A 13,262-nucleotide genomic window follows, 5' to 3' on the forward strand; every position below is an offset into this window, starting at 1 on the left:
CCTTTATAAAGACTACAGGGAAAACTTTCATTCAGGCTTCAGGAATAGTGGTGCTTTTCCCGAGCAACTCATGTAATCTTTCTTGTATACGGACATTTGAAATGCAGCATGCATCCATGCTTCCCGTCCAGCATCTAGTACGTTCCCAGGCTGCTGTTTACTCCTAGCAAAGTATAAAGGCCTGTAACATGGTACTCCTTTGTGTATTCACTTTATCTCTGGCTTCCGCGTATTTTGCTTACCCTGATTTCCTTACATTCCAGAAAATCTTTTAACATTTATAGCTGAGCCACCACAAGTCCTTTTTCGAAAGATGTAGCAACTATAATCATACACCAAATAATAAAATAGAGATTTAACTTCTTACCTTGACTGTAAAATCAGATCGTTCTTGTAACTTGTAAGTTTTAGAGAAAAGAAGTCTGATTATCCAGAGTATTAAAATTCCTTCCAAAATAAGATGATAAGCAGGAGCCTAGGAGTCAGTCAAAAACAGAAGCAAAACAAGAAGTGAAATAAACATTTCCAAAACCTGCACATAAAATTTAATTCACTTGCACATACTGCTCCCATGACCTTTAACCTATTTATTACTTCTTAAAATTTACTTTCAAAGCGCACTTCATTTCTACTCATTCCTTTTCCCATTTCTAACAGAAGGCAATCTCTCCTACATGAAAAATCTCTAAAACTGCAGCGTTAGGAATAAAAACATCTTTAGGAATAAAATTAAGTTTTAAAATTAAATCTGACACAGAATTCCAATAGTCAAACAATATCAACTATCAGATCCTTCAGGTAATTTATATTTTTACTGGTGGGAAATGACTGTAACAATCATTTCACAGCTTCACAAGCCTTCTACAACCCCCACATACCATGGATAAATTGAGAATTATTTGGACACCAGTTTCCATAATTCTCAAAGACTTTTGCTCAACTTACTATATTTCCTGTATCCCCAATAGGCCTCTTTAAATTCTCCTTGGAACGTGGCAGAGAAAAAAAGACTTTATAAGTGCTTAAAGAAATAGCAGGTCTCTTTTCTACCACAGTTCCCCGAAAGTATGTAGTGTGTTCCATGTCAACATCCACAAAGGTACTTTAATGAAATTATCCACATCAGGTCTTCTTTTCAACTGAACATTTCCAGGATAAAAGCCAGGCTGACTTCTATGTCTTACACAACTAGATACAGTAAGTGCATATAAAAGATTCCAGGTATCAACTAAACCTCCATAAGTCAGTTATCGGGTGCTACATTCCAATAGGTTGTCATTGAAAAGTCATTTAAAAGAGGTATTTGGGCTTCCCTGGTGGCACAGTGGTTGAGAATCTGCCTGCTGGTGCGGGGGACACGGGTTCGAGCCCTGGTCTGGGGGGATCCCGCATGCCGCGGAGCGGCTGGGCCCGTGAGCCACAACTGCTGAGCCTGCGCGTCTGGAGCCTGTGCCCCGCAGCGGGAGGGGCTGCGATGGTGAGAGGCCCGCGCACCGCGATGAAGAGCGGTCCCTGCACCGCGATGAAGAGTGGCCCCCGCTTGCCGTAACTGGAGAGAGCCCTCGCGCGAACCGAGGACCCAACACAGCCAAAAATAAATAAATAAATAAATAAAAGTAGCTATAAAAACGTTGTCACCCCTTAAAAAAAAAAAAAAAAAAAAAAGAGGTATTTATGCAAGAGGGAAGAGATATGTACATGTACAGCTGATTCACTTTGTTATAAAGCAGAAACTAACACACCATTGTAAAGCAATTATACTCCAATAAAGATGTTAAAAAAAAAGAGGTATTTAGAAACGTAAATACAAATTATTTTCAAACATTAGACAAAAAAAAAGCAATGATGATTCACAATAGTTAAAAAAGTTCAGAAGCGGGGACCAGGGAAACTGCTGACTATTTCATAAATAAACTTTCAGGTCATTGGACAAATAACTTTAAAACTACATACATGTTACATATGTATGGGTACACAGCAAGACTCCTCAAATTCTGCATACACTGTGCACAGAAATTAGAAGCAAAACCAGAAATCTAAGACTATTTTTAAAATTTGCTGATCCCTCCTGACTATAATTCATTTAAGAATGAGGACTCGACTAAAAAAATCCTTTTGGTTTTATCAATAATTGGATTATAGTTGACAAACATATGTCCAAGTCACTAAACATTCCACTCCACAAAGAAATCCTAAGAAAAGTTGAAATGTCTACTGAATTAATAAAAATCACAAATGTGGCTTCTTTTCTTCCCTAGGAAATGTTACATCAAGGAGACCTTCTCTCAAGTCTCACTCATGGTCAATATCAGGGTATGAGAAGTTACATAGTCAAAGGGCAGTCTTCAAAAAGGCAGCAACAACATATAGTAGAAATTATTCATTTCTAAGAAAGAAATCTTAGATTTTAGTGGTTCTTCTTAGTCACTATAATCTACCTAAGGTTGGACATCACCTAAGCTCTATTTGCTCTCCTAACTGTTTTTTTTCAAAAAGTCCTGATGGGTTTTGCAATAATACATCTTGCATCATCACCCTTACCAGTAAACGCTATATTAAGTTTTAAGAAAATTATCAAAAGAAAACAGATTCACTTTAAGTGAATGTAAGCTCTGTAAGCACAGGGACTTCTACCTGTTCCCTCATTGCACTATTCCTAGCATCTAGATCTCTGCTGTCCAATACTGTAGTCACTAGCATCATTCAACTATTTCAATACACATCTAAATTAAATTAAATGAAAAATTCAGCCCCTCAGTTGCACTAGCCACGTTTCAAGTGCTTAACAGCCATATGTGGTTAGTGGGCTACTGTACTGAACAGCTCAGAGAACACGCAGAAAGTTCCATTGCACAGTGCATGGAAACTCACTAAATGTCAAATGAATGAACATTCTCCAAGACTGACATTTAAATTTCATATTATTTTACCTACTTGAAACAGCTGGCCTTTCAAAAAAGCTCCGAACTGGTCTTTCTTTAGATTTTTACTAAAATAATTTTATCTTTACGAGACAGAAGATGGGACGTAGGCGGGAAGAATGACAAACTATTTCACATACCTAAATCATTCGGCTTCCTTTCTAACCCCACGTCCCAACAAAAACAAAGTCCAACTTATTACAATTCTTTCCCCTATTCCCTGCTCCACAGTTCCGAGAACTTGTCTTCCCTGGGACCTCTCCAGACTGAGATTTTCCACTCTACTTTCATCACTCCGTTTTACTATCAGTCCCAGCTCTTGTTTTTGACTAGCCTCTCTCCTGTATCCGGGCAGGACCTGGAGAGGGCTCCGCGCTCGCAGCAGCGCAATACGAGACCCCCGGCTCCGGCTCCCGCCCGTGCCTCCCTACATTCCGCCACTGGGAAATGGGTGCGCCTATGAGCCTTTCCAGCGAGGGACGCCGGGGGTCCGGGCGTAACCGGGCCAGGCCTGCCCAGGCCTCAGACCAAAAATCCACACAAAACGTCCCACCTCCCCAGGGCTGGGTGTGGTCGTGGACCCCTGGGGCCGCCAAGCTCACCTCGTAGAGCGCCTGGACCATCTCCACCAGCACCCACTGCTCCGCCACCGTCGCCATAGTTAGCCGCCAGGGTTTCCTTCCGGAAGGCGGGCCGCAGGTACGTCAGATATTGCGCGGCGCGGTCCAGTGACGTCTACACGCCCGGAAGGCGGGGCTGCCGTGAGTTGGGCCCCGCCTTCTCGCGCCTGCGTACTGGGCGGCCGGTGGCTGCGCTGGCTGAGGAAAGTTTCGGGGTGGAAGGTCAACTTGAGGTCTCGCTTGGGTGCGGGGAGGGGTGGGAAGCGGCAGGCTGGTCCCCGCAGCAGGTGTTCACAACGTGGCCCTTATGTGCCAGACCCCGTGCTAGGCTCTCAGGATGGAGAGATTTTAATGAATGGTCCTCGCGCTTGTGAGGCAGTTTGGTGCAGGGAGTTATTAATGCAATCGCAAACATATTCTTTACTTTTAAATTACATAAGTAATGCAGGAATGCATTATCGTAAAAAAAAATAGACAACTCTTATATAGCACTTACTGTGTATAAAGCCTAGCCTAAGGATTTGCAGGTGTTAAGCCATATAGGAGTTTGGTGTGGAACCTTCAAGAGCCTCTGTATCCCAACGTGGTGTGCACACACACTTCGGTTGGAATTCTTCAATATAACCGGGAGCATAGGGACAATATTGTTCTACAATTGCTTTTCTTCCATTCTTTTTTTGGCTATAAATCTTGTGTTTTTAATCAACGAAGAAGCCTATTGATTGGAATAATTTGTTATGTGTATTTCTCTTTCCGTTTTATTTAAACATTTTCCTATTGGTGAACACTTAGGTTTTTTCTACTTTTTCACCTGTTACAAACAATGCTACAGTAAACATTGATGTGCCCTATTGTCTTTCTGTGCGTGTTGGGGTATATCTGACAAGTTTCCTCAGAGTCGAATTTTACTCAATATGCACGCTAATGTCGATAAATACTGCCATACTGCTCTCCAGAATGGCTCAACCAATTTTAAATGTTTGAAAGTGTATTCACACTCTATCTCATGATGGATATTATCAATCTTTTAAAATTTTTGGCCAATTTAATTTAATGGAGATAAAATGTCTCCACTGAATTTTACTTTCCATGCTGCTGGAAAGTAAAATTATTCATGGTTATTCTTATATGTTTATTGACATTTGTAGTCCGTTTGTGAATCATCAATTCATATTCTTTGCCCAGTTTTCTATTAGTTATTTTTCACTTTCTAATGGATGTATGGAAGTTTTTTATGCATTCTGAATATCTTATATTTTCCTATTTCATATGTGACAATTATTTTTGCCCAATTTCTGTCTAGTTGTTTACATTGTCTTTTGTCATACCTATATTTTAATTTTTATGTAATGTGTCAGTCTGTTCCTTTATTGCCTGTGGGTTTGTATCTTGCTTAGAAAGACCATCTTCACCACACTTAGGTTTTCCTCCCATGCTTCAGTTTGTTGTTCATAGTTAGCTCTTTAATTATTCTGGAAATTATATTTTTGTATGATGAGAGGTATGGGCCTTTATTTTTTCCTAAAGGAATAACCATTTTTCTCAGTGCCATTTATCTGAGTAATCCTGATTTTCCCAAATTCTGTGAAATGGCACCAGCACTATGCACTGCACATGAAGTTGCCACTATGTACCCGATGATGTTGGTGCCCTGGGATCCAGTACCACGCTTGCGCACGCTGCCTCGCCCAGGTGCATTCACTCCCAACAGCCAGCTCCTGCAATTTTCAGAGGCCTACCTTCAGGCTGCCAGAACCCATGTTTCCTACTCTCATGGAGAACTGGAAGGATCTGAGAACATGTTTTCTCAGGCAGCCCTTTACTGGGTGGGTGACTGATGGTTGCTGGGGTGTAAAATATTGGAGCTTCCTGGCCGCACAGAGCAAGACAATTCGAAGGGGTGAACCTCACCATCTCCTCTAGATTGAGTCAAGGGTACTGTGTGCAAATTCTTTGACACACCCATCAAGAGGTAGAGTCTATGTTCTCTTTGCTTGAATCTGGGTGTACCTTGTGACAACTTCTACAGTAGATTGCTGCTGCCATGTGGAGAGATCATGTGGGTACCTCATACACAGGAAAAGAGATGGCGAAGTGACCCCACCTGCTCCAGCCCCCTGCTGTTTGAGTCTTACCAGTCCAGGTGCCAGACATGTAAGGGAAGTTGCCTTCAAGATGCCCCTGGCTCTAATCACCCTCTGGTTCAACCACCTGAGAGACTTTGAGTGAAAAATGTCTAGCTAAGCTCAGACAACCCCAAAATTTGTGAGCAAAACAAATGATTGTTATTGTCCTAAGCCACTGCTTTGGGATTGGTTGCTATGTAGAAGTTATCTGCTACAATAGATCACTGGAATGGGTACCCTGTGGAACCTTGCAGGCTTTTGCACTCTTGCATGGTCCCTGTATTATTTTCCTAAGGTTGCCATAACAAATTATCAGAAACTGGGTGGCTTGAAACAACAAAAATTTATTCTCTCACAGTTCTGGAGGCCAGAAGTCCAAAATCAAGTTGTCGACAGGGCTGCACTCCCTCCAAAGACTCTGGGGAATAATCCTTCCTTGTCTCTTCCAGCTTCTGGTGGCTCCTGGCATTCTTTCGCTTGTGACTGCACAACTACAATCTCTGCCTCTGTATTCACATGATCTTCTCTGTCCTATATGTGTCTCTTTACACACACTTGTCATTGGATTTAGGACCCATCCTGATAATCCAGGCTGATGTCATCTCAAGAGCCTTAATTTAATTATATCTGCAAAGAAACTTTTTCCAAATAAGACCATATTCACAGGTTCCAGAGATTATGACATGGACATGTACTTTGGGGGCCCACCATTCATCTCAGCTACAGTCCAATCTCTGGCCCACAATTCACATCTGTCCCACATGCAAAATACATTTGCTCCGTTCCAACATTTCCACAAGTTTCAACCCTCATCTAAATCAGTTCAAAAAGTCCAAAATCTCATCATCTAAGTCATCTAAATCAGATATGAATGAATCTCTAGGTATAACCCATCCAACGGCAAAATCCTCCATCTATTGACCTGTAAAGCCAGAAGGTCACATACAAAATACAAGGGTGGGACAGGAATAGGATAGACATTTCCATTCCAAAAGGGAGAAAATGCAAGGAATAAAGGAGTCATCAGTCCCAAGAAAGTTAGCAATCCAGCAGGGCCAGTTTCATTTTGTTTCAAGACCTGAGAATAATTCTGTGTTATGAAGCTACATCATCTGGGCACACAGCTCCATAGGCCTCTGCACCTATGGTAGATTGGTAGGTCTCTGCTCCTACACCTCCAGCTTCTACCTCTTGAGTCCATGGCTCTGCCCTTATAGTCATTCTTCATTTTTCTTGAAGGGGAGCATATGCTTATAGCTAAGAAGCTTTAACAGCCCTGTAGAACTCTGGAAATTCAACAGAATTCTGGAAATTCAACAGCACTCTTTCACTTTGTCCTGTCTCTGTCCCTTCAGGCCAAGCTGACCGTGTTTCTGCTGATACAACATTCTCAGAAACCTTGTGGGTCTCCCATGTACGTCATGAGACTGTGCCATAAACAGAGAGTCCTCCAGAGATCTTGTCTGAATAACCCCGTCTCTACTTCTGGCTCTGCTGAGATGATTGAGTGGATCCATGAGTCACATAGTTAATCTCTTTACAAAAAGTTTGTCCAGCTGCATCCTTGGCCCTCTCTCCAGAGCATACTTTCCCAACAGTGACTCTACTAATTTTTTCATCCTTTGCAATATGGATAACCCAAGAACCTCCCAAGTCATCAAGTGCTGTGTTCTTTTTTGCCTGACAGTTCCTTCCTCAATTTACCTCTTTCCTCTCATATTTTTGAAGAAACGGCATGAAGGAACCAGACCACACTTTCAACACTTTGCTTAGAAATTTCCTCAGCTAATTATCCAAGTTCATTACTTAAAAGTTCTGCTTTCCACCGTAGCTACAGGACACAATTCAGTTAGGTTCTTTGCCACTGTATCACCACCATTGCCTTTCCTCTAGTTTCTAATAACATGTTCCACATTTCCTTCTGAGCCCTCAACAGAAAGGACTTTAACATCCATATTTACTAACATTCTGGTCATGATGGGATCCCCATTCTCTAAGATGACAGACATTTTCTCTACCATGCTCTTCACTTTCTTCTGAGATCTCACCAGGATTATCCTTAAAGCCCATATTTCTACTTGCAGACTCTTCAAATCTTTTTCTCTCATGCACCTCAAAATTCTTCCAACCTCTATCCATTACCTAATTCCAAAGCCACTTCCATGGTTTTAGGTATTTGTTACAGCAGCACTTCACTTCCTAGTACCAAAATCTGTATTAGTTTCCTAGGGCTGTCATAAGAAATTACCACGAATGGGGTGGGAGAAAAAAAAAAGAGAAATTTATTTTCTTATATTCTGAGAGGTCAAAAATCCAAAATCAAGCTGTTTGCAGGGCTGTACTCACTTTGAAGGCTTTAGGGGAGAATGTGTCCTTTCTTCTTCCAGGTTCTGGTGGCTCTATTCATTCCCTGGCTTGTGGCTGCATCACTCTTATTTCTATCTCCATCTTCACATGGTCTTCTCCTCTTTCTCTGTGTATGTCTCCTCTGTGTTTCTTATAAAGATACTGTCACAGGATTTAGGACCCATCTGGATAATCTAGGATGATCTCATCTTAGAATCCTTAATTACAACTGTTACAGCCCTTTTTCCAAATAAGGTGACATTTACAATGTAGGATTAGGATTGGGATAAAACCATGTCTTTGGGGGCCACTATTCAACTTACTACAGCCTCCTTTCTTTTCTGATCCTACCACCAATCTCTCCCACCAGTTTTTCCCGAGAATGCTTCTTAACAAATCATTTTCACACATATCCTTGCCTCGTAGTCTGCTTCTGGAAAACCAAACTTGATAGAGTTTGTTTCTGGAGCATCTATTTGATTCCATTAATCTATTTTATTTGTGCCCATTCTGATACAATATTACTTAAAAAAAATAAATTACTTATTTTGAAATATTTTCAGGTCCATATGGCGTTGTAAGAAATAAATCAGAGAGATCTCATGTCCCCTTTACCCAGTTTTCTTCAATCATAACATCTTGCAAATCTATGGTACAATATTAAAACCAGAATACTGACATTGATACAGTCAGGATACAGAAGCATTCCCTTGCCACAAGGATCCCTCATTTTGCCTTTTTATGGCTACACCCACTTCCCCTTCTCCCTCCTCAGTCTCTGTCCCCTGACACCCCCTAATCTGTTCTCCATTTCTATAATTTTGCATTTTTAGAATTTTATATAAATGGAATCATACCATAGGGGAAATTTTAAGATTGGCATTGAAATTTCAGCGTAATTCCCTAAGATTCATCCAGGAAGTTGCATGTATCAATCGTGTTTCCCTTTTCATTACTGAGTGGTATTCTGTGATATGGATGTTAGGTCATTGTTAGGCCATTGTTAGCTCTGCTCATTGTTAGGCCATTCACATGTTGAAGGACACTTGAGTAGTTTCCAGTTTTAGAGCTCCTATTAAGATTTGTGTACAGATTTTTGTGTGGACATCAACTTTCATTTCCCTGGGATTCATACCCAGGAGTGAAGTTGGTGGGTCATATGGTAATTTTATGTTTAGTTTTACAAAACCTGCCAAACTATTTTGCAGAGTGCCTGTACCATTTTGCTTTCCCCTCAGCAACATATCAGTGATCTAGTTTCTCTACATCCTCACCAGGTGTTGTCACAATTTTTTACTTTGGCCTTTCTGATAGGTATGTAATTATATCTCACTGTAGTTTTAATTTGCATTTTCCAATTTTCATATGTTTATTTGTTATTAAATAAGGATGAGAGAGGTCTGTATATCAACCTTGGTAAAATGTCTATTTCTGTCTTTTGCCCATTTTCCAACTGGATTTTATGTTAACTGTTCAGTTTTAAGAGTTCTTTGTGTAATCTAGATACTATTCCTTTGCCATTAAGTGGTTTGCACCATGTTTTTTTTAATTCACTGTAGTTTTGTGGTATTTTGTTCTGGTGAATGTAGCAATTCAGTTGGCTCATTATTTCTTATTCATAACAGTCAGTTCTTCTTTCATGAGGTTACATTTTCTTTTCATTTACTTTTTCAACTGATATTTAACCAGTACCCACTATAAGCCTAAGGAGATAGGGACAAAGAAGTGAACAAAATCTTCAAAGATCTTTTTCTTCCTGGAGCTTATATCCTACTAAGGGAACCAGAAAGAAACAAGACAGACAAGGAAAATATATAGTGTCTTAGATAGTGATAAATGCTAGAGAGAAAGTAATAAAGCAGGGAAGGGGATTATAAATTGTTTGCGAGGTTGATATTTTAGATCGGATGACCAGGGAAGGCTTACTGAGAAGTTAACTTTTGACTTAAATCCTAGCTGCAAATGAAAGAGCTAGCCATGCAGATACCTAGTCAATACTATTGTCTTTTGTGCTACACACTACAAAAATTTCTCAGCTCCTATGAACTTTGCAGGTAGAGAGACTAACAGGTGCAAGGCCCTAAGGTTGGAGCATTCTCAGAATGCTCAAGGCAGAATGAGGGGCCAATCTGGCTGGATTGGATTGAGCCAGAGGACAGAAGAGTAGGAGGTGAGGTTAGGAGTGAGGAAGAAGCCTGGTCTTATGGGGATTGTAGGTCGCTCTCAGGACTCTGCCATTTCCCAGATGACATGGGGGCTGTTGGAGGGTTCTGAACAGAAGAGAGACATGCTCTGGCTTGCATTTGCCAGGATTTCTCTGCCAGCTCTTTGAAAATTGATTGATGGGATCATTTTAGAAGCAATGTATCAGCTAGGGTCTAACAAGGAAAAATAAGCCACTTGAGTGGTGAGAAAGCAAACCTGACACTTTGCTCTGAGTCAAGTTTGCCCTGCCTGAATTTCTTTAGCACTTTTAATGGCAGCTGCCACCTAAGTAAATAGCTCTGCTCAGGGGCAACCTCACAACAACCTACGTCTAACAAATATTGCTAGAGGCAGAATAAAGAGGAATCAAAAAAGGAAGAATCATGGGATTCATCACAGAGGAATGAAAATCTTTTGATAATTATTAAGAAGTGTGATATATAAAACAAACACTGATGTGGGTACTTACTCCCCTACTCATCCCCCCAACATTAAAGGGCCCCAAACAAGTCTGCTCTATTTACCTCAGTTTGGAGAAAATGGGATTATTTGAATGGGCTTTATGTAAAATGATTGTGTCTCTTTTGCCTGATTGTTTTGTGGGAGTGAACTTTGTGTCTCACTGTGGAATGCTTCCCCTGCCTGGTATTGTAAGACAGGCCATATAAATCCACCTTTTGGGCAACGTCGTACGTGAATTGAACATATAAAAGAAGTCAATAGGGTTGCCTGATCCCACGTAGTGTAAGGTGGAAACTGGGGGTTGACAGGAGTAGTAGCGGAGGATTTTTATCCCTAGGGTGAACTGGTTTAGGGTTGACTTATGCACTCAGATAGAGGGCCTTTGTTGAATGCCTTGTGCAGATTTTTTAAAGATGTGGTACATAAACCCCGAAATTCTAGAACATAGAAATATTTTGATTTCCATTTTAGTTGTTGGAAATCTCCTTGATATAAAGAAGCAAGTGAAAGAAAATGTAATGGGACCAGCAAGTCAGCCTTTTCATATCATTTAGGCAGCAACCCAGTTCTTTGGGGAAATTGAAAACATTGTCTTGTAATCTCTACCTAATCAGAAATGTAAACACAGCTCATTATTGCCTAAGACTGGGCCCTGTGACCTCAGTCAGGTAGTACCTGAAACCAAAGGGGGAAAAAAGAGGGAAAGAGAGCTTTAAAAAAGTACAACCTGCTGGAAAGACTTCCTTGCCCCAAAATCTAATTCATACTCTCTGTAAAGATTTTTCAAGGACAAATGCAAATCTTAAAAGTCTCTTCCACAAATAGTAAAAAACCTTAGTCTTCTGAGCAGATAAACAGCTTATTCCAACTGTTATTTATAAACTAGTGAGTTTTATATTGTAATACCTGATTCATGACTGAAGTTTTAAAATGAAGCTATGAGATCACTGGTTGTGTCTGTATGTCTGTGGTGTATGTTGGAGATACGGTATTTTTTTCTACCTCTGATAGTATTATTGAAATTAATTTGTAAAAGAGCTCTGTTTACTTTGCTTAAAAGTGCTTACAAATTAAATATTTTTAAATGTAATAGAAACAAACCCAAATATTTTTCAAGTTCATGTGATCCAGGATTAATCTTTAACAAATAAAAGTAAATTTAAGGTTATCAGTTCAATTAAAATAGGCATGTGTTTAGAGTTGTCAGCATAAAATGTAAAACTTTTATTCAACCTAGGTTTATTAAAAGTCAAGGGGGCTTCCCTGGTGGCGCAGTGGTTGAGAGTCTGCCTGCCAATGCAGGGGACACGGGTTCGAGCCCTGGTCTGGGAAGATCCCACATGCCGCGGAGCAGCTGGGCCCGTGAGCCACAACTACTGAGCCTGCGCGTCTGCAGCCTGTGCTCCGCAACAAGAGAGGCCGCGATAGTGAGAGGCCCGCGCACCGCGATGAAGAGTGGCCCCCGCTTGCCGCAACTAGAGAAAGCCCTCGCACAGAAACGAAGACCCAACACAGCCATAAATAAATAAATAATTCCAAAAAAAATGTATTAAAAGTCAAATAAGTTTATGTTATCTCTGATACAAAATTTGCCAGCAAGAAAAATAGCTTGGGATGTTGATCGACTTTGTCTAATGTGTCCTGAAGTTTTCAAGGGTGATCTAAACATAATTTTGGGGAACAAGTGATGTAGATAAATGTAAGTAAGCTAAATCTTAAAAACAGCTTCCAAAATAATTTGGTAACAAAACTGTACAGTTTTGCTAAGTTAAATTAAATGATGAAAATTCATCGAATGTCTAGATCATTTCCAAATATGATAAATTGCTGAAATATTAATTGCTAAACAAGTATAAATGTACCTACTTTTTGTCTTCTTATTACAGAAAAACTGAATATGTTTAGATTTATTAGAAACACGTCATGTACCACACTGAAAAAAAATTATTATGTTATGAGGAAATGTATGTTTCTAGAAATTATGAAATGTATTCACATGTTTGCCAACCAAAAAATACTGGTATAACAAACAGGTCACAATTGCTCACTCCTTAGTTTTCACTAGAAATTAAGGTTTCTATGGGTTAAGAACTCTAATTAATATAAATAATTAAAATTATTAAAATTAATACGGAAAACATCTTTATATGTAAGGCGAAAAAAGTATAAGGAATGGAAATGCATTTTCTTAAGGGGAAAACAAGTCATTTTGTCCTAAAAAGAAGTTAAAAAAAAAAGGAGAGAGAGAGAGAAAGGGAAAGCATAAGACAAAATTTGAATATACAAAAGAAAGGTGTTATAGAGGTTTACGGAAAAGAAACCCTGAGAAAAATTTTTGTGCGTGGTTAGGACTGGCTAAGAATAAAATAGAATAAATCTAGAATAAATATAATAAATTTAATTGAGTGAATGAATTTTAATATTAAAACTAAGCTGTTGCAAAACTAGAATTTGAATTTTTCTCTCTGTTAAGTGGACAAAGTTATCTTGCAATATTGATCTGTTTTTGATAGCAGATTGTAAAATTTCTTTACCTTTTAAATAATCTGTTGTAAGTTTCTGTATTTGCCTTTGAAATATCT

The 13,262-nt window shown here is 39.7% G+C and overlaps 1 pseudogene; it reads right to left on the reverse strand.

Annotated features, from left to right (window-relative positions):
* Positions 1-11,872, reverse strand: part of LOC130708334 (serine palmitoyltransferase 1-like) — a 52,549-nt pseudogene extending 40,677 nt beyond the window's left edge.
* Positions 11,873-13,262: the final 1,390 nt, after the last annotated feature.

The sequence above is a fragment of the Balaenoptera acutorostrata genome, chromosome 6, assembly GCF_949987535.1.
Source record: "Balaenoptera acutorostrata chromosome 6, mBalAcu1.1, whole genome shotgun sequence".
NCBI lineage: Eukaryota > Metazoa > Chordata > Mammalia > Artiodactyla > Balaenopteridae > Balaenoptera > Balaenoptera acutorostrata.